This window comes from Schistocerca piceifrons, chromosome 2 (assembly GCF_021461385.2).
Source record: "Schistocerca piceifrons isolate TAMUIC-IGC-003096 chromosome 2, iqSchPice1.1, whole genome shotgun sequence".
NCBI classification, from domain to species: Eukaryota; Metazoa; Arthropoda; class Insecta; order Orthoptera; family Acrididae; genus Schistocerca; species Schistocerca piceifrons.
Genome location: NC_060139.1, coordinates 759,250,616 through 759,271,956, shown reverse-complemented (window position 1 = coordinate 759,271,956; position 21,341 = coordinate 759,250,616).

The window sequence follows — 21,341 nt, the reverse complement described above, 5'->3', positions numbered from 1 at the left end:
GGAATTGTGCGACAGTCAAACGACAGTATGTTTCTACAATCCTCCTGTTTCAAAGATTTTTTAAATACGAAATTTAGACCTTCAGCTTTCGTTTTACTATCATCTATTGCACCAAAAGAAAATCAGACCTGTGGTGTAGAGGTGGTGTCTTTGACTAGTAATCAAAACGTCCTGGGCCACGGGTTCGAACGTGGCACAACTTAAATTTTGAATAAGAACCATCAACAATGGGGGCTGAAACTTTCGGGATAAGAAGCCACCGTCGTTCTGCCAATAGACTTGTCGAAGGCACGGGCGACTTTCTACCCTACTCTTCCCTAATCCGATGGGACGCAATAAAGAACTTTTAACTCAGATTTTTATGTGTTTAGAGCAATCTGCCGTTCATCAATCCAACTAGAAATTTCATTAAGTCATCTTGTATCCTCCTACAGTCACTCAACGACGACACCTTCCTGTACACCACATCATCATCAGCAAAGAGCCAGAGAGTTCTGCTAACCATGTCAGTCACATTATTTATCTATATAGAGAACAAGTACAGTGCTGTCAACTTCCCTGGGACATTCCTGATGATATTCCCGTCTCTCATGAAGTCCCGCCTCCGAGTACAGCGTACTGGCTCCTATTGCACAAAAGTCCCCGAGCCACTCAAATATCAGGCAACCTAATTAATATGCTTGGGCCCTCGTTGACAGCCTGCAGAGGAAAACCGTGTCAAACGCTTTCCGAAAATCTCGGAATACGGAATCTGCTCGATCAGGTGACTAAAGAAGTAATCTGGATTGGCACGACATTGCAGTAACATAACCAACGCTTTCTCGGTGTGACGTGCTTTTTGAATGTTTGTGAACGGTTGGTAGAGATATGTAAGTAATCTAGAAAATGACATTCATCGACAACAGACGCCTATAAAGCAATAAAAGATTTAAACAGCCAAGAAAAACATACGTCAAACATCAACACAATCAACGAAAAACGACGAGTGGATCAACATAAAAAGTTGTGGCATAATCAACACTTAATGTTACAAGCAGAAATATGGCTGAACTGACATTAGCAGATCAAGAAGAAGTTTTAAAAACCATGAAAAAGAGAAAGAAATCTGTACTAGATGGCAGTGAAAATGTTGTTGTTGTTGTTGTTGTTGTGGTGGTGGTCTTCAGTCCTGACACTGGTTTGATGCAGCTCTCCATGCTACTCTATCCTGTGCAAGCTTCATCTCCCAGTACCTACTGCAGCCTAAATCCTTCTGAATCTGCTTAGTGTATTCATCTCATGGTCTCCCTCTACGATTTTTACCCTCCGCGCTGCTCTCCAATACTAAACTGGTGATCCCTTGATGCCCCAGAACATGTCCTACCAACCGATCCCTTCTTCTAGTCAAGTTGTGCCACAAACTTCTCTTCTCCCCAATTCTATTCAATACCTCCTCATTAGTTATGTGATGTACCCATCTGATTTTCAGCATTCTTCTGTAGCACCACATTTCCAAAGCTTCTATTCTCTTCTTGTCCAAACTATTTATCGTCCATGTTTCACTTCCGTACATGGCTACACTCCATGCAAATACTTTCAGAAACGACACTTAAATCTATACTCGACGTTAACAAATTTCTCTTCTTCAGAAACGCTTTCCTTGCCATTGCCAGTCTACATTTTATATCTTCTCTACTTCGACCATCATCAGTTATTTTGCTCCCCAAATAGCAAATCTCCTTTACTAATTTACGTGTCTCATTTCCTAATCTAATTCCCTCAGCATCACCCGACTTCATTCGACTACATTCCATTATCCTCGTTTTGCTTTTGTTGATGTTCATCTTGTATCCTCCTTGCAAGGCACTGTCCATTCCGTTCAACTGCTCTTCCAAGTCCTTTTCTGTCTCTGACAGAATTACAATGTCATCGGCAAACCTGAGATTTTTATTTCTTCTCCCTGGATTTTGATACCTACTCCGAATTTTTCTTTTGTTTCCTTTACTGCTTGCTCAATATACAGACTGAATAACATCGGGGAGAGGCTACAACCCTGTCTCACTCCCTTCCCAACCAGTGCTTCCCTTTCATGTCCCTCGACTCTTATAGCTGCCATGTGGTTTCTGTACAAATTGTAAATAGCCTTTCGCTCCCTGTATTTTACCCCTGCCACCTTCATAATTTGAAATAGAGTATTCAAGTCAACACTGTCAAAAGCTTTCTTTAAGTCTACAAATGCTAGAAACATAGGTTTGCCTTTCCTTAATCTATTTTCTAAGATAAGTCGTAAGGTCAGTATTGCCTCACGTGTTCCAACATTTCTAGGGAATGCAAACTGATCTTTCCCGAGGTCGGCTTCTACCAGTTTTTCCATCCGTCTGTAAATAATTCCTGTTAGCATTTTGCAGCCGTGGCTTATTAAACTGATAGTTCGGTAATTTTCACATCTGTCAACACCTGCTTTATTTGGGATTGGAGCCATTATATACTTCTTGAAGTCTGAGGGTATTTCGCCTGTCTCATACATCTTGCCCACCAGATGGTAGAGTTTTGTCAGGACTGGCTCTCCCAAGGCTGTCAGTGGTTCTAATGGAATGTTGTCTACTCCCGGGGATGTTTCGATTCTGGTCTATCAGTGCTCTGTCAAACTCTTCACGCAGTATCATATCTCCCATTTCATCTTCATCTACATCCTCTTCCGTTTCCATAACATTGTCGTCAAGATGGCATTAACATTTAATTATTAAAATACAGCGGAATTCTCCTTAGACTAAGGTTTTTACATTTCCTGGATTCGTGCTGTGAGAAAACGAGAATACCGAAAATCTCGGCAACAGCTATTGTTCACTCAGTTTTAAGAAATAAGATAGAAAAGACTGTAATAAATACAGTGGAATAAGTGTTTTAACAGCTGGTTACAAAGTGTGTGCAAATTTTAACTCTACGGTTAAGACCAATAGCCGAACTACTTTAACTGCATACTAGAGTGGATTTAGATTTGGACGAACAGCCATGGATAACATATTCACTATGAAGATAATGGCAGGTAAAAGAATTTAATAATGAGACAAACATAGCTTTCATCGCCTATGCCAAGGAGCCTGACATAATAAACAGGACCAAAATTTGGCCAATATCACAAGTAACTGGAATTCCGCGACTCTTGATAGGGCCACAAAAAGCTTATCCAGTGAAACTAAATTTGTAGTATAAATGGGAACAAAATTAATAAAAATGGCATTGCAGCTGATCACGGAGTTAGTCAAGGTTGCAGTCTTTCCTAAATTTTGTTCAATTTATATATAAATGACATGATTAAACAGTAAAATCAGGAAACAAAAACAACAGAGAAATAAAGTAGATAACGACCTTTATATCGAAATATTTGTGAATGCTGACGTCCAGACAATAATAGCCACATGACAAGAAGAATTATTAGGAAAAATTAAGCCAAATTGGTCAGAACTATGATTTCAGAACATCTACAGGAAATACAAAAGTAATGGCACTCTGATGAAAACAACAGGTGCTATCAAAACTAGTGATATACAACAAAATAATGAGCAAGTAAGTCTTGTTAATTGGGCTACCACATTTCTCCTGATAACGATAAAAATATAAAGAAGAAACAGCAAACGTTAAGGATGTATTTGGAACAACAAAAAGAATATTAAACAAAATGACAGCTAAGCAATTGTGTAAACTGTTCCCTTTGGTCTTTAGTGTAAAGTAGTGAACGCATAAAACCAGAAAAGGTAAACACTAGGAACTGTTTAATGTACCGAACAACTTACATCAGACTTGAGATACACCACAAATGTCTGTGGGCGTTCTTTTGATGACGGAATTTAAAAATTACGCGTTTCCATTACTTTCTGCCGTTCCGACTAGTTCTAACGTATCTTTAAAACTTGAAACAGCAGTTAATCATCTGGAAACAGCAGTACCAGAAGAAAAATTTCTCTATTCAAGTTCTCAAACGCTAACTAAAATAGCTCTCTCTTACGTTCTCGGATAGTGCGTCATCGTATGAAGTAAATAAAACTAGTGACATTGTTTGTACTCTCGTGTTTATGAATTCTGAAATGATTTCTCCTCGAGGTTTCTTCGCACCTATTTGGCTTCTGTCATAGACATATTTCAGTGTCCCCGTAAGATGCTTGGAGTTTCGTCTTGTACCAATGACCTTGCAGAGCTTTCTTCTCAGATTTCTATCAAAAGCTTTAATATAATCAACCAATATATGTTCTGCTGTACCACAATCTCATTTGCTTGAAGATATACTTTACAATGAAACTGCAGTCGCTCTAAGAGGTGTTACTGAATCCGCTTTACTGTTCGATCATGATTTTTCACGATGAGTGTTCGAAGGTGATTGATGAGTATCGTAGTGTAAAGCTAGGATTCAATGTGAAAGCTTCGATCTGGCGTGACGAAAGTTAATTTTCTGCAGCTACTGAAACTGCTTTTATTCGTTTCTTGTATGATGTAAACAATGCACCTTCTTCCACTAGATTTGGATCTTCCTATGGATCCAGTACCGGTTGAAGTTCGCGAAATTTTTTATTAGATTAAAACTGTGTGGCTGTGCATTACTGGAACATGGAACGTTGCCTACTGCGTGTGTTGGTCTCATTGACTGAGTGCCACGACTTGTGCCAAACTCTCGCCCCTCTAGGTTGTTCTTTTTAAAGAATTCTAGCTGTACCAGGAAAGCTTCGTGGGTAAAAGTACTGCATGAGAAAGGCAAGGTTCCCCTTTCGAGCCCTGGCTCGGCACACATTTCTAATTTGTGTGGATGTGCACACTGCCGGCGTATACTGCTGTTGGATAGCTCTCGGGTCTCCACCCTCGTGTCAACATTGAGATACCACCGTCTTTCGACGACTGTCATACTCAACACGTTCTATCAAATTGTCCAAATATTTATGAATGTGACCACCAATCAATCATTTGCATTTGGCCGCCAATCCTCCGATGAACCAAGGGCCTTGGCGAGTTAGGGCTTCTTGTGTGCGTCAACGATGCAGACAGCTGTATTGTAGGTGCAAGCTCAGCAAAGAGGTATCTATGGAGAGGCCGCACTAAACCCAGTTCCTTGAAGAGGAGCAGCAGCCTTTCCAGTAATTTGGATGATTATCTAATCTGCCTTGTAGTCTTAGCCAACACGGACTTCCTTTGCTGGAACGGCAAACGGCTGAAGGCAAGGGGAAACCATAGTATATTTTTTTTTTTCCTTTTGGCATGCAGAATGTTTCTGAAGGCTCAGTTTTATCATAGCCAACACTTGGTTTAAGATTCATGAAAGAAGACTGTATTCCTGAAAGAGACCTAGAGACACTGGAACGTTTCAGACTGATTATACACGACCGGGGAAAAATATAGTACACCTGGAAAGATAAGGTCGATTTTGTTCCGACGGCGGCGTATGTCACCTGTGGGAGGGAGGGGGGGGGGGGTGATAGTAGATGTACTGATAATGGTTTCAACTTCGTTTGCCTTCAGATAGGGTACTGACATATCTATAAGTTCGCCGTGAGTGTCTGCCCTTTCATAGGGAATGCTCACAGCCAGAGGGCTCAATGTGGTGCAAACGTGTGAAGCAAGCAAGCAACCATGCAACGGAGAGGCACTCGTGCTTCTTACCGCCAGCTGGGAGAGTTTGAGAGCGGTAAAATTGCGGCCTTCTGGGTGGCAGGATGACCTTTGTGGAGAAATGCCACACATGTTGTATGTGCTGCGTCAATTGTCCAACTATGCTGGTATCCGTGGTCGCGTTGAGATTCTCACACGCGTAGATGAGGATCTGGGCTTCTACATAGCACAGACGCACCCCCAGGATCGTCGTATTGTAGGGGCAGCAGTGACTGACCGTGCAGCTACCACAGAACATGTAAGAGGGCTTGTGAGCCCAGAAGTGTCAACACAAACTGCTGACGAACCGGTTATTAGCAGTGGGACTATGGGCAAGCACACCACTTCTTCGACGGGCACTCTCGACTGGTGCCGTCAGAAGATCACTTGTAATGCGGGCCGTGGTCTTCAGCAATTAAATCAGGTTCTGCCGACACCCAAGTGATGGTGGTTTGCAGCTACGACGTTGGCCTGGCGAGCGCTGTCTCATAGAATGCATACTCTTAAGACATACTGGCCCCACCCCAGGCCTTATCGTCTCGGGTGAGAAGTGCTACAAATCTCCTTCACCATCGGTGTCCCTGGAGGGGAGAACTACGTGAACAGGTCCAGCAGGCGCGGCATAACGTATCCAAGGACAGTATTCGCCATCTTTACGATTGATTGGCTGCCAGAGTCAGCTCCTGCATTGTCTCCAGTGGAGGCTACACCACGTACGACAATATGGATGTAAAATGCACTACTGGGGGTAATACGGGTCTATATTGTTATCAGTACCACTATTATTATTATTATTATTATTATTATTATTATTATTCTTTCTTTTTTCAGACGATATGTCTGGTCAAAAATGGAAAGTGACGCGGACCTTGATCAAGCGTGACTTCCTTTTAACTGTACGGTAAATGTTACATTGCATTTAGGAACTTTTGGGTAATTGAACATGTATCAGTAATTACAGATTTCTGTAGTTGTATATATAAGTTTGGATGTAGCTGTATTGCGTTGATGTACTGGTGGATATTGTGTGGTATGACTCCTGTAGTTGATAGTATAATTGGTATAATGTCATCTTTATCCTGATGCCACATGTCCTTGACTTCCTCAGACCGCTGCATGTATTTTTCAATTTTTTCTCTTGTTTTCTTTTGTATATTTGTTGTATTGGGTATGGATATTTCGATTAGTTGTGTTAATTTCTTCTTTTTATTGGTGAGTATGATGTCAGGTTTGTTACGTGGTGTTGTTTTATCTGTTATAATGGTTCTGTTCCAGTATAATTTGTATTCATCATTCTCCAGTACATTTTGTGGTGCATACTTGTATGTGGGAACGTGTTGTTTTATAAGTTTATGTTGTAAGGCAAGCTGTTGATGTATTATTTTTGCTACATTGTCATGTCTTCTGGGGTATTCTGTATTTGGTAGTATTGAACATCCGCTTGTGATGTGATCTACTGTTTCTATTTGTTGTTTGCAAAGTCTGCATTTATCTGTTGCGGTATTGGGATTTATAATAATATGCTTGCTGTAATATCTGGTGTTTATTGTTTGATCCTGTATTGCAATCATGAATCCTTCCGTCTCACTGTATATATTGCCTTTTCTTAGCCATGTGTTGGATGCGTCTTGATCGATGTGTGGCTGTATTAGATGATACGGGTGCTTGCCATGTAGTGTTTTCTTTTCCCAATTTACTTTCTTCATATCTGTTGATGTTATGTGATCTAAAGGGTTGTAGAAGTGGTTATGAAATTGCAGTGGTGTAGCCGATGTATTTATATGAGTGATTGCTTTGTGTACTTTGCTAGTTTCTGCTCGTTCTAGAAAGAATTTTCTTAAATTGTCTACCTGTCCATAATTTAGGTTTTTTATATCGATAAATCCCCTTCCTCCTTCCTTTCTGCTTAATGTGAATCTTTCTGTTGCTGATTGTATGTGATGTATTCTATATTTGTGGCATTGTGATCATGTAAGTGTATTGAGTGCTTCTAGGTCTGTTTTACTCCATTTCACTACTCCAAATGAGTAGGTCAATATTGGTATAGCATAAGTATTTATAGCTTTTGTCTTGTTTCTTGCTGTCAATTCTGTTTTCAGTATTTTTGTTAGTCTTTGTCTATATTTTTCTTTTAGTTCTTCTTTAATATTTGTATTATCTATTCCTATTTTTTGTCTGTATCCTAGATATTTATAAGCATCTGTTTTCTCCATCACATCTATGCAGTCGCTTTGGTTATCCAATATGTAATCTTCTTGTTTAGTGTGTTTTCCCTTGACTATGCTATTTTTTTTACATTTGTCTGTTCCAAGAGCCATATTTATACCATTGCTGAATACTTCTGTTATCTTTAGTAGTTGGTTGAGTTGTTGATTTGTTGCTGCCAGTAGTTTTAGATCATCCATGTATAGCAAATATTTGATTTTGAGTGGGTATGTTCCAGTAATATTGTATCCATAATTTGTATTATTTAGCATGTTGGATAGTGGGTTCAGAGCAAGGCAGAACCAGAATGGACTTATTGAGTCTCCTTGGTATAATCCACGCTTAATCTGTATTGGCTGTGATGTGATATTATTTGAATTTGTTTGGATATTAAGTGTGGTTTTCCAATTTTTCATTACTATGTTTAGGAACTGTATCAATTTAGGATCTACTTTGTATATTTCCAATATTTGTAGTAACCATGAGTGGGGTACACTATCAAAAGCTTTTTGGTAATCAATGTATGTGTAGTGTAGCGACCTTTATTTAGTTTTAGTTTGATATGTCACCTCTGCATCTATTATCAGTTGCTCTTTACATCCTCGTGCTCCTTTGGAACAGCCTTTTTAAATGAAACAACAAGTTTACTGTTACCAGTCACCGTTTTATTTTTTCCACTTTGCGATTATGTCTTCTCTTCTGCTGTACGAACCTTGCATCCAGCTGATTCCAGACGCCATATTTGTTTACAAATGTGGCAGTATACATGTGAAGTGTTACGACAGAAAAAGGAAGCTGTGACCACTGGAGGTACTCTAGTTTACTTATTAAAGTTTACCATTAAATATCAGTTTAATTTTTTGTCAAAAGTTATCCAAAACCATATTCTGAAATAGTGTCTTGTTTCTCCACTAGGCAGTGCCTCAAGTGCCTCCAAATGTCGTAACACAACATACACACATATGTAATACTAACTAATGTAAATCCACCCGATGATGGAGGTTTAAACCTTCGAAACGCGTCGTGGAAAAAATAAAACGGTGACTGGTAACAGTAAACTTGTTGTTTCACTTAATGTCAGTAACAGTCACGGTAAAGCCTAACCTAAAAATGTTCGCATTTAAACTGCCTTTTTGTTCTTCATTTATAATTTTGTTCTGTGATGTATGCATCATCAATTTCTGTGTAATGACTGAAGTTAATATTTTGTATATTGTTGGTAGGCGTGTTATGGGGCGATATTTAGCTGGGTTTACTGTGTCGGCTTGATCTTTAGGTTTCAGATAAGTTATTCTATGTATAATTGTATCAGGGAATGTGTATGGGTCTGCAATGTAACTGTTAAATAATTTAGTTAGATGTGAATGTGTTGAGGTGAACTTTTTTAGCCAGAAATTTGCTATTTTATCTTTTCCAGGGGCTTTCCAATTGTGAGTAGAACTAATTGTTTTGGTGACTTCATGTTGCAAAATTATCACTTCAGGCATTTGTGGTATCATCTTGTATGTGTCTGTTTCTGCTTGTATCCACCACGCATGCCGGTTATGCTGTACCGGGTTTGACCATATGTTGCTCCAGAAGTGTTCCATGTCTGTTATGTTTGGTGGATTGTCTATTGTAATGTGTGTGTTATCTATTGTCTGGTAAAATTTCTTTTTGTTTGTGTTGAATGTTTGGTTTTGTTTCCTTCTATTTTCACTTTTTTTATCTTTTAAGTCGTTTAGGCCAATCCTTGTAATTTCTGTTTCTTTTCATCTAATTGCTCTATCGCTTCTTGTTGTGAGATTTTACCTAACCTTTTTCGTTCTTTTCTGACATTTCATTTCTTATAAATTGTGTTAGCTGTCCGATGTCTTTTCTCAGTTTTTCTATTCTGATCTATAGCCTGTTTTGCCATGCTCGTTTTGTGGGTTTCTTCTGTGTGTTGGTTGGTTCTGATCTCTGCCTAGTGTGTATATTTAGTGTAGTGAGTGCGCCTGTACAAACCAGTAGTTGTAACTCTTCCATAGTAGTACTTTCATTTATTTTTTGTGTATGATTGTGTTGGCTAAAAAATAGTTCAAATGGCTCTGAGCACTATGGGACTTAACTTCTGAGGTCATCAATCCCCTAGAACTTAGAACTACTTAAACCTAACTAACCTAAGGACATCACACACATGCATGCCCGAGGCAGGATTCGAACCTGCGACCGTAGCGGTCGCGCGGTTCCAGACGGTAGCGCCTAGAACCGCTCGGCCACCCGGCCGGCCTGTATGATTGTGTTGATAGTTGTTATTGTTGTTTCGACTTGTGGGTTATTTGGTGGTCTATGCAAGAATGGCCTAATGTCTGTATTTGTGTCTTTGTATTCTATATATGTCAGCTGAAATTTTTCTTCTATATCTAACATTTGTGTCACTTCGTGTTCTATTTGTGCTTGTTCTGGTGGCTGTCTTAAGATTTCGTTTTGCTCTGATTGTTTAATTGATGAGTGTTGTTCTTTGTTTGTTTGCTCTGGGATGTTTGAGTCCATTACTGTATTTTCTTCTTCTTCTGATTGCACATTATTTTGTTCTAGTATATGTTGTACTTGTTGTTTGATGTTTTCTAATTCTGACTGGGGTATCCTGTTATTTTTGATTATTACACGGATCTGATCAGCTAGTCGTTGTTCTGTTCAAAATTTTAATTATGGGTATCTGGTAATAAATGTTGTGTATACTTGTGATCTGTATCCAGTTGTGCTTGTTCCTAAGTTTGTTGCTTGGTAATAACAGAACATGAGGTGTCGATTAACTTCATCTGACCATCTCATCCTCTGTCTTTGTTTTCCTTCTAGAGTGGTTGCAGGAAGCATATCCTGCAAAACACCTCCATTTGGATTTAAATCATTTTCCGTGTGGCTAGCAGTGTCGTTACCATTGTGGACGGGCATATGGTTCAAGCGTCGTCCCCGACCATGACAGCGCTTGTCCGAGGCTTCATTAGTTCTGTCCTGAACCAACTAATCCCACTAAAAGGGGGGTTAGCCCTATTAGTGGTTTGCTCTATTCGTCGCCTTTTACAACTGGCAGAACATACCGGAGGCCTATTCTTTTCCTATTCTTATTATTTCCTATTACTATTATTATTATCATTATTATTATTGCTGTGTGTCCTTTTGTAATCCTTTGTTATGCGTTTTTCTTGTTCAGATGTAAGAAATGGTCAAAGGCCTTACTCTGGTCAAGATAAATAAGCAATAAGTAAGTCAGTAGCTAAGAGCAGAAGCTTTTGAAATGTGATGTTACAAAAGAATGCTGAAGATTAGATGATTACATCGAATAACTGATGAGCAAGTACTGAATCGAATTGGAGAGAAAAGAAATTTATGGCACAAGAAGGGATCAGTTGATTGGACACATACTGAGGTATCAAGAAACTCTGGAAATTGTAATGGAAAGAAGTGTGGAGGTAAAAACTGTAGAGGGAGACCGAAATTTGAATACAGTGACAGGTTCAAAAGGATGTGAGTTGCGGTAGCTATGCAGAGATGAAGAAACTTCTACAGTATAGACTAGCGTGCACAGCTTCATCTGACCAGTCTTTGGAATGAAGACCGCAACAACAACAACGGTCACCAATAAACAGGGTAAATGTACAACCCGACCACGATATTATTGAAATTGGAATCCCGTGGCCGTTAACGGAAACACGCGGTGACGTTACAGTAAACAAGTACAATGGTGACTATGGAGAACTCTTCGCATTGTGAGTGATTTCAAGACAGCTGTGCATATCCTATGAGGTGGTCCAGCTTGTCCTCTTGAAATAACACTTTAAAAAATCATGGTAAACCGACGGAAGCGGCTTTTCTCCCAGGTACAATAATATTGTCTTCGACTAATGGTGCCATAAAAATGGTGAGAGGAACGCATCACGTGTGTGCGGCTGGGACACGCAGAGAAATAACCAGTCAAGACCAGGGACCAGCTTAGTCCGGAGTGGAATCCCGCGTTATTGGTAACAAGACGAGAGCGCGCCCAGTAGCGTGCAGCATGCACGGCACATCCAAAATGCCCACGCAAAGATTCTGGTGTTGTCCCCTTCGCATCCGCCGCAACCAGCGCTGGACCTCACACTGCACTCGACACTTAGACAAAAGATGGATATGAAACTCGTCGAAACGTCGCAGTATCTTAACTCTGGCATCTGGATGGAAACCCGAGAGCTTTCCACCAGTTTTAATCTGCCAGTAATTTTCAAAACAGCATACCCTCCGTTGTTCATAGGTGTTTATGCCTACAAATCCAAATAGAGGATATTTTGTATTGTGTCTTTTGTTATTGTATTCTGCACCTTCTTATATAATCAGTAAAGGAACGGAGCTTCCTCTTTTAGGTCTAAAACTCTACGCAGGTGGTTGGTTCAAAATGAAACTTTTTTGCAGTTTGCCCTTATGAACGACAATGCTCAAATCGAGCGTGGTAGCACTGGAGGGACCTCGACGCATGTTCGCTCACAAATGCGGATGCTAGCAGCTGTAGTGCTAGGTATTCATTGTACAGGTACTACTCGCAGTGTTGACATTACAGAGCAACCTAAACGTACAAGTCGCTGCTGTCGTATAAGCAGGACAATCGTCTCCTCCTCATGCAGCATCTTCTGTAAGCGACAACTTGTCAACGCAACCCGCAGTTGTGTATACCGTAGTTGGCACTTGAATGAGATACAGTGGCGGAACAAGGGTGAGGAGACTTTTTCAGACAATGACTAGAGCATTTGAAACAAATCATCGAAGATTTTGGTTCTAACAGATACACTATTTGACCAAGAATATCCTAACACCTACTTGCAATGTGGAACTGGATATCACGATAGGCGGAGCCAACATAATGAAATGATTTCAATGGTCGTGCAATATTTTTTGAAAGAGTAAACCACCATTTGTATATTACTGTATTTCTGTTCTGTACTATGTAGGCCTTTTGGCACTGTACTCGATAAAGGCGTAAAAGTCTAAATCTATACAGGGTGGTCCATTGATAGTGACCGGGCCAAATATCTCACGAAATAGGCATCAAACGAAAAAACTACAAACAACGAAACTCGTCTAGCTTGAAGGGGGAAACCAGATGGCGCTATGGTTGGCCCACTAGATGACGCTGCCACAGGTCAAACGGATATCAACTGCTCTTTCTTAAATAGGAACCCCCCCTCCCCCATTTTTATTACATATTCGTGTAGTACGTAAAGAAATATGAATGTTTTAGTTCGACCAGATTTTCACTTTGTGATAGATGGCGCTGTAATAGTCACAAACGTATAAGTACGTGGTATCACGTAACATTCCGCCAGTGCAGACGGTATTTGCTTCGTGATACAATACCCGTGTTAAATTGGACCGTTTATCAATTGCGGAAAAGGTAGATATCGTGTTGATGTATGGCCATTGTGATCAAAAATGCACAACGGGCGTGTGCTATGTATGCTGCTCGGTATCCGGGACGACATCATCCAAGTGTCCGGACCGTTCGTCGGGTAGTTACGTTATTTAAGGAAACAGGAAGTGTTCAGCCACATGTGAAACGTCAACCACGACCTGCAACAAATGATGATGCCCAAGTAGGTGTTTTGGCTGCTGTCACGGCTAATCCGCACATCAGCAGCAGACAAATTGCGCGAGAATAGGGAATATCAAAAACGTCGGTGTTGAGAATTCTACATCAACATCGATTGCACCCGTACCATATTTCTATGCGCCAGGCACTTCCTGTTTCCTTAAATAACATAACTATCCGGCGAACGGTCCGGACACTTTGAACGTCGTGTACAGTTCTGCCACTGGGAACAAGAGAAATTACGGGACGATGACAGATTTTTTGCACGCGTTCTATTTAGCGACAAAGCGTCATTCACCAACAGCTGTAACGTAAACCGGCATAATATGCACTATTGGGCAACGGAAAATCCACGATGGCTGCGACAAGTGGAACATCAGTGACCTTGGCGGGTTAATGTATGGCGCGGCATTATGGGAGGAAAGGTAATTGCCCCCCCCCCCCCCCCCCCCATTTTATCGATGGCAATCTAAATGATGCAATGTATGCTGTTTTCATACGTAATGTTCTACTGATGTTACCACAAGATGTTTCACTGCATGACAGAATGGCGATGTACTTCCAACATGATGGATGTCCGGCACATAACACGCGTGCGGTTGAAGAGGAATTGAATTCATGACAGGTGGATTGGTCGTCGAAGCTGCATACCATGGCCAGCACGTTCACCGGATCTGACGTTCCCGGATTTCTTTCTTTGCGGACAGTTGTAGGATATATGCTATCGTGATCCACCAACAACGCCTGAAAACATGCGTCAGCGCATTGTCAATGCATGTCCGAACATTACGGAAGGCGAACTACTCCCTGTTGAGAAGAATGTCGTTACACGTACTGCCAAATCCATTGAGGTAGACGGACACCATTTTGAGCATTTATTGCATTAATGTGGTATTTGCAAGTAGTCACGCTGTAACAGCATGCGTTCTCAGTAATTATAAGTTCACAAAGGTACATGTGTCTCATTGGAACAACCGAAATAAAATGTTCAAAAGTACCTACGTTCTGTAACTTAATTTAAAAAACCTATCTGCTACCAACTGTTCGTCTAAAATTGTGAGCCATATTTTTGTGACTATTACAGCACCATCTATCACAAAGCGAAAAAATTGGTCCAACTAAAACATTCATATTTCTTTACGCACTACACGAATATGTAATAACAATGGGGGTTCCTATTTTTAAAAAAGGCAGTTGATATCCGTTTGACCTATGGCAGCGCCATCTAGCGGGCCAACCATAGCGCCATCTGGTTTCCCCCTTCAAGCTAGACACGTTTCGTTCTTTGTAGTTTGACGCTTATTTCGTGAGATGTGTGGCCCGGTCGTGGTCAATGGACCACCCTGTATAGTGCAGAAGAAAAATACAGTAATACACAGTCAAATAGTGGTTTATTCTTTCAAAAAGAAGTGTTAAAGGAGGCAGGGAGTATTGTATTATCATCAGAGAAGCAGTAAGTCTTTCGATGTTACCTGTATAACAAATCAATTAGGAAAATGTCAACCCTTCTAATGCTGCCCGACTGCTGATGATATGATTGTGAAGTCGAAACGTGAAGTAACAGCCACAGCTAAACAAACACCAGGCGCACGTCGTGAACTGACGGACAGGGCAGTTGACCATTGCCGAGGGTGGATGAAAAAAACTGCAAGAAATCAGCGGTATGATTCACTCGTTAATTTGAAGATGCTACCAGCAATCCAACTACCTATGCGTAGGGAGTTAAAAGGAACTGGATACAACCGTCGAGCAGCTCCTCATTAGACACACATTTCTATAATCGATACAAAGCGACGCTTGAGGCGATGTGTAGACGAGGCCACTGGACAGTAAATGACTGGAAGTGAGTAATTTTGAGTGATGAATCCTCTGGCAAACCAAACGAAATATCTGGGTTTGGCGAGTGTCTGGAGAACTTTACTGCCATCATGTGTAAACGGCGAAGTGTGTTAACAGCGAAGTGTGGACGAGGTGGTGTTGCAGTATTGGGATGTTTTTCGTGGTGAGGAGACACTTAAGAAAATGCTAAAGCCTAAGGATATGAACATAGTTTACACCAATGTCTACTGCTTGCAGTAGAGGTTTTGGTGAGATTATCTTATCAGAATGACACTGCACCCTCTTTGTGTAAAGCAGCATCTGTAAAGCTATGGTTTGTGAGCAATAACAGTCCTAAAATGGACTGCTCCGCCAGAGTGCCGATCTATATCTAACGGGCCACCTTTTGGATGAGCTATAAATGACTTCGCTCCAGGCACTAGTGTTCAACATCACTAACTCCTCTGGTTTCGGCTCCTGAGGAATAATGGGCTTTCTCCACAAGCATCGAGACACCTCAGTGCAAGTGTCCCCAGCAGAGTTCAAGCTGTCACCAGGGCTCAGGTTGGAACCACATATAAATGTTCACTAACAGGTGTCCAGACACTTTTGGTCAATGTAAAAGGAGAGTTGGTAGGACTATCACAAGATGGGAAGACATGGAGGACAAGTAGACAGACTGACCTGTAGTGACGAGGCCCTGCTGCTCCTCGGCGAGCTCGTTGGCCAGCAGGTAGTCGAGGTTGAGCTGGCACTCGCTGTACGAGGAGTAGGCAAAGGGCCGCTCGCCGGGGCAGGCAGCCGCCAGCGCGCACTGGCAGCGGCGCTCCACCACGTTGCAACCGGACACGCGCACCGCCGCGCCGGGGCACCCCGCCGGCGGATCCAGGCTCGGCGGGCCTGCAACACGGGGCAGCACGTCGCAGCACACTTAAGAAGGTTCTCTTCAACGGGAATTACAATATGAAGGCAACCTTCATCGCTATTGTTTTGAGAGGTGAAGTTTCACAAGGTTCTGTTTTCGGTCCATTACTATTTCTTACCGTGTATGTTCAATGTGTAAATGGGGCAAGCAGAAATTTATTGCTTGTAGCCTTTTGCCTCTTGGCAATCATTACCGAAATAGTGCCTAACTTAATGATCTACACCGTGCAACAAAAGTAAAGGATCACTTTTTAGAAACCTCGCAATTGTCTCCCATTCCGAGTTTGAAATTTGGGTCAAAGGTGCCTACGACATTCCTCTGTATCGGTGCAAAACCGTGGCGGCCTGTGACGTTCGATGCTGCTGTCACCACTTAGACGTTTCAACCATACTATAATAACATCGTGGGAGTCCAACTACACTGTGCATGATATGACGCAATCCAGTGTAGTAGAAACGCAGTTTTTGCTATGATATGTGTGGTGGAGTCGTTAGGGATGTTCAAAACCATTCGGAAAAATTTGGAAGTGATCCGAAGAAACAAAGGGGTGTTATGCCTTATTGGTCTCTTGTAGCGTGATCACAAGGGGGCGAGTGCTACATTAACATACACGTGAATAAAATGTCAAAAGGTCCCTCTAAGACCCCAACCCTTCCGGGATCACAAGCCTCTCTGCTGGATACGTACCTGTCATTAAGCCTCGTGGCTGGTAGAACGCCTCAGGGTTACGGAACCTCTTTGATTCCCCTTAGGTGAGGTTGCCAACCTTCAGGTGCTGCAGCAGCCGCGAGATTAAATTGGTGTCGAAGCTTCCGATAGATATATTTTAAGTGCTCGACAAAGGTGTGCCAAGGGCATCAATGATATTACTAACTTAAGGAGGGTGGGGGAGGGGGCCGAAGGTGCATCTTAAAAGAACTCTTTTCAGTTTTATTTGCGCGCCTGGTAATGAAGCCTCCCTCCCATCTCCCATCCCCCCACCCACCGGCCGCCACCACCATCTACATCTACATCTACACGGATACTCTGCAAATCACATTTAAGTGCCTGGCAGAGCGTTCATAAAACCACCTTCATAATTCTCTATTATTCCAATCTCGTACAGCCCGCGGAAAGAACGAACCCCTATGTCTTTCCGTACGAGCTCTGATTTCCCTTATTTTATCGTGATCGTTCCTCCCTATGTATGTCGATGTCAACAAAAGATTTCCGCATTCGGCGAAGAAACTTGGTGATTGGAATTTCGTGAGAAGATTCCTTCGCAACGAAGGTGTCAACAAAATATTTCCGCATTCGGTGGAGAAAGTTGGTGTTTGGAATTTCGTGAGAAAGTTCCTTCGCAACGAAAAGCGCCTTTCCTTTAATAATTTCCAGCCCAAATCCTGTATCATTTCTGTGACACTCTCTCCCATATTTCGCGATGATACAGTACGTGCTACCTTTCTTTGAACTTTTTCGGTGTACTCCGTCAGTCCTATCTGGTAAGGATCTCACACCGCGCAGCAGTATTCTAAAAGAGGACGGACAAGCGTAGTGTAGGCAGTCTCCTTAGTAGGTCTGTTACATTTTCTCAGTGTCCTGCCAATTAAACGGAGTCTTTGTTAGCCTTCCCCACAACATTTTCTATGTGTTCCTTCCAATTTAGTTGTGGCCGAGCGTTTCTAGGCACTTCAGTCTGGAACCGTGCGACCGCTACGGTCGCAGGTTCAAATCCTGCCTCGGGCATTGATGTGTGCGATGTCCTTAGGTTAGTTATGTTTAAGTAGTTGTAAGTTGTAGGGGACTGATGACCTCAGATGTTAAGTCCCATAGTGCTCAGAACCATTTTTCCTTCCAGTTTAAGTCGTTCGTAATTGTAATACATAAGTATTTAGTTGAATTTACGGCTTTTAGATTAGACTGATTTATCGTGTAACCGAAGTTTAACGAGTTCCTTTTAGCACTCATGTGGATGACCTCACACTTTTCGTTATTTAGGGTCAACTGCCACTTCATATCTTCAGACATTTTTTCTAAATCGTTTTGCAGTTTGTTTTGATCTTCTGATGACTTTATTAGTTGATAAACCACAGTGTCATCTGCAAACAAACGAAGACGGTTGCTCAGATTGTGTCCCAAATCGTTTATATAGATAAGGAACAGCAAAGGGTCTATAATACTACCTTGAGGAACGCCAGAAATCACTTCTGTTTTATTCGATGACTTTCGTCAGTTACGTTTGGCGTGAAACAAAAGCCCTGGAAAAGTATTAAACCCCTTTGTTGCATTTAATCACGTCCAAATTTCGTCGAATGGTTTTAACGGTCCATAGGTGTTCTACCCTGTATACCAGAGCAAACATTGTGGTCGTACTGCACTCTAAAGGGGTCGGATCACGTTCAGCGGGGTTGCAGGCCCATGATGTCCTTAGAGTAGGAATGTAAAGCTCAAATGGTGGCAGCAGCGTCCAACGTTGTCAAGAACGTGGTTCTTTTGCTCATCACAGTTCAAACTGTCGTTTTCGATCGCGAAATGTGTGATACCCTAAGGGAAGTGTTGGTTTCATTGACGCCCTTTATGCCAACCTCTGAGGCTTTTTCACGTTGATTCTGAGCGGCTGTGTGTCTGAAATTGTTTCTCTCGGCTACTCATAAGAAATCTCTTATAATTTCAAAGCTGGGTGTTGCGGTTCTGGTCTTCATCACAGAGGTGGCAAAAGAAGGGGTGAAATGTGCGTAAGAGGCCATGTGACGAGCTTCCCATCATATGACACGTCCACGGTGGCGTTGGGCAGAACTGTGGTGAATTTTGATGCCGGTGTGACATCATTAACCCACTCTAAAGTTCATATGAACTTATGAGCTGTGATCGTTTTTCTGCATTTCTCGACACATTCGTGTTTGAAGTGTCGCTGAGCCCAAGGATAACTTCGCAGGCGCCGCACTTTTGCACTATTAAAGAGGAAGGCTGTAGGTGCCTTTAAGCCAAATTTCAAACTTTTGCGTCAGAATGGGAGATAATAACATGGTTTCGAAAAAAGTAGTCTTTCAATTTTGTTGCGTAGTGTATACGATAAAGCATGCTGGCTGCTCAGCCCCACCATGGTATACCCACGTACAGGAAGAAAAAAAAAAAACAGGACAACTTGAACGTCTAGAGACTGGACCTTCATATACACAGGAAATGTACATTTCACCTCTGTTCAGCATGTGTTCTGTTGCCTAATAGGCATAGGGTCCGCCATATGCCCTGACAACTTGTTCCATGCGTGATGGCATCGACGGGTGTAAGGCGCGAATGGCGTCCTGTGGTACAGCCATGTATGCTGCATTCGTCTGGGTCCAGAGTTCACCTGTGGTGGTTGGCACTGGGTCACAGCGCTGCACCCATCATTTCACCACATCCGGCACATTTTCGTTTGGCCAGGGCAAAAAGCTGACATCGTGTGACACCAAGAAGGCACGTGTTCGTGCAGCAACATGTGGTCGTGCATTGTCTTGCTGAAAAATGGCGTCTCGAGTGTTGTGCAGAGAGGGTATGGCTACGGATCGCAGGATGTCAGTCACGTAGGTCACACTGGTCACAGTGCACTGGACACGCACCAGCTATGGTACGTGGTTTTACCCAATAACACCCCACACTCTAACGCGTCCAGTTGGCTCTGCATGTACGCATGTAGTCACTGTGATGCCGCTCCCCCTGTCTGCGACGAACCAAAATACGGCCATGATTTTCGAACAACGAGAACCTTGATTCGTCTAAAATTACTAACTGATGCCATTCCTGTCCCCACTGACGTCGTTCCATGCACCGTTGCCGTCTAGCATTTTTCTGTACACTCGACAAATGTAAGAGGAGAATCGGACGACGCGCACGTTATCGGTGCCGTAATAAATAGCGACCTCATAGTGTACGATGTGTTACACCATTTTTACGCTATTCCACTGTTGCACCAGCCGAGGAGGACGCAGATCTGTCACGCAGTGCCATTCGGATAAGGTGTCGATCTTCTCGGGGAGTGGTCTAGATGGTGCGATCCGATCCATCTCGTCGTGTTCCACGGCCTTCCGTGAACCATTCTGCACACACCCGTTGCATTGCCGAAACACTTCGTCCCACACGAGCAGCAGTTTCCCGGATGGATGCATCACATTCTCTTATACCCATGTTACGCCCTCTTTCAAAATCACTGATTTGACGGTACGTTTCGCGCACGTGTCTGCGAGGGGCCCTGAACGTCTGCTCAATTCACACCGATCCCTTACCTTCTGTTTATGGCGACAACGGGGGCCGCAGGCACATTTTACCGGTAGGTAGTGTTTGCGCCGCGATATCGATGTTGACCGTGAACCCGCGGGCCGACATGGTTCAATTGCTAATCATGTCTGCAGGACATACCGATGTACATGTCCTGTGAATATTAACATCCTATCTCTACTCGTTCAACGATTTTCCTGAACGCAAGTCTTAGTCTCAGCTGGAAACGACGGAGTTAATTCGTGCTTTATTACCACAGTAAAAAAATATTTATGAAGTGAAAATTGCACCAGACTAATTCCTGGTTGCTCTATCGATATGTCAAATAAACTTATATTTTAATTAAAATTTTGCTTGCAAGAGGAACCAAAATCACTTTTGCTATTGTCGCTGGAACAACGCGTCAACGGTGTTTCTTTGATCTGACTCCACATACACATCACAAACACGAAACTAGAAATCTCTTTGTAAACACAAATGAAATCGGAGCTGATGTCTCCGTAGAGGGATACACCAAATAACTTTTTTGCAGGCGTCACAAGAGGTGTAATTTGTTAGGGAGAGAAACTGCCAACAAATTTGAAACACAGTATTTTCATTTCAGTACTCAGACAGACTCTCAAAATGACTCAATTGGCTCTGAGCACTGTGGGACTTAACATCTATGGTCATCAGTCCCCTAGAACTTATAACTACTTAAACCTAACTAACCTAAGGACATCACACAACACTCAGTCATCACGAGGCAGAGAAAATCCCTGACCCCGCCGGGAATCGAACCCGGGAACCCGGGCGCGGGAAGCAAGAACGCTACCGCACGACCACGAGCTGCGGACTCAGATAGACTGAGAGGGAAGACAGAAGTAACACGCGAGTAAGACACAGTGAAGAGAGAAGATTGTTTCAAACTTCTGCATGCTCACTTTGTTCCATATTTCAACATGAAAAGATATGTTATTGAGC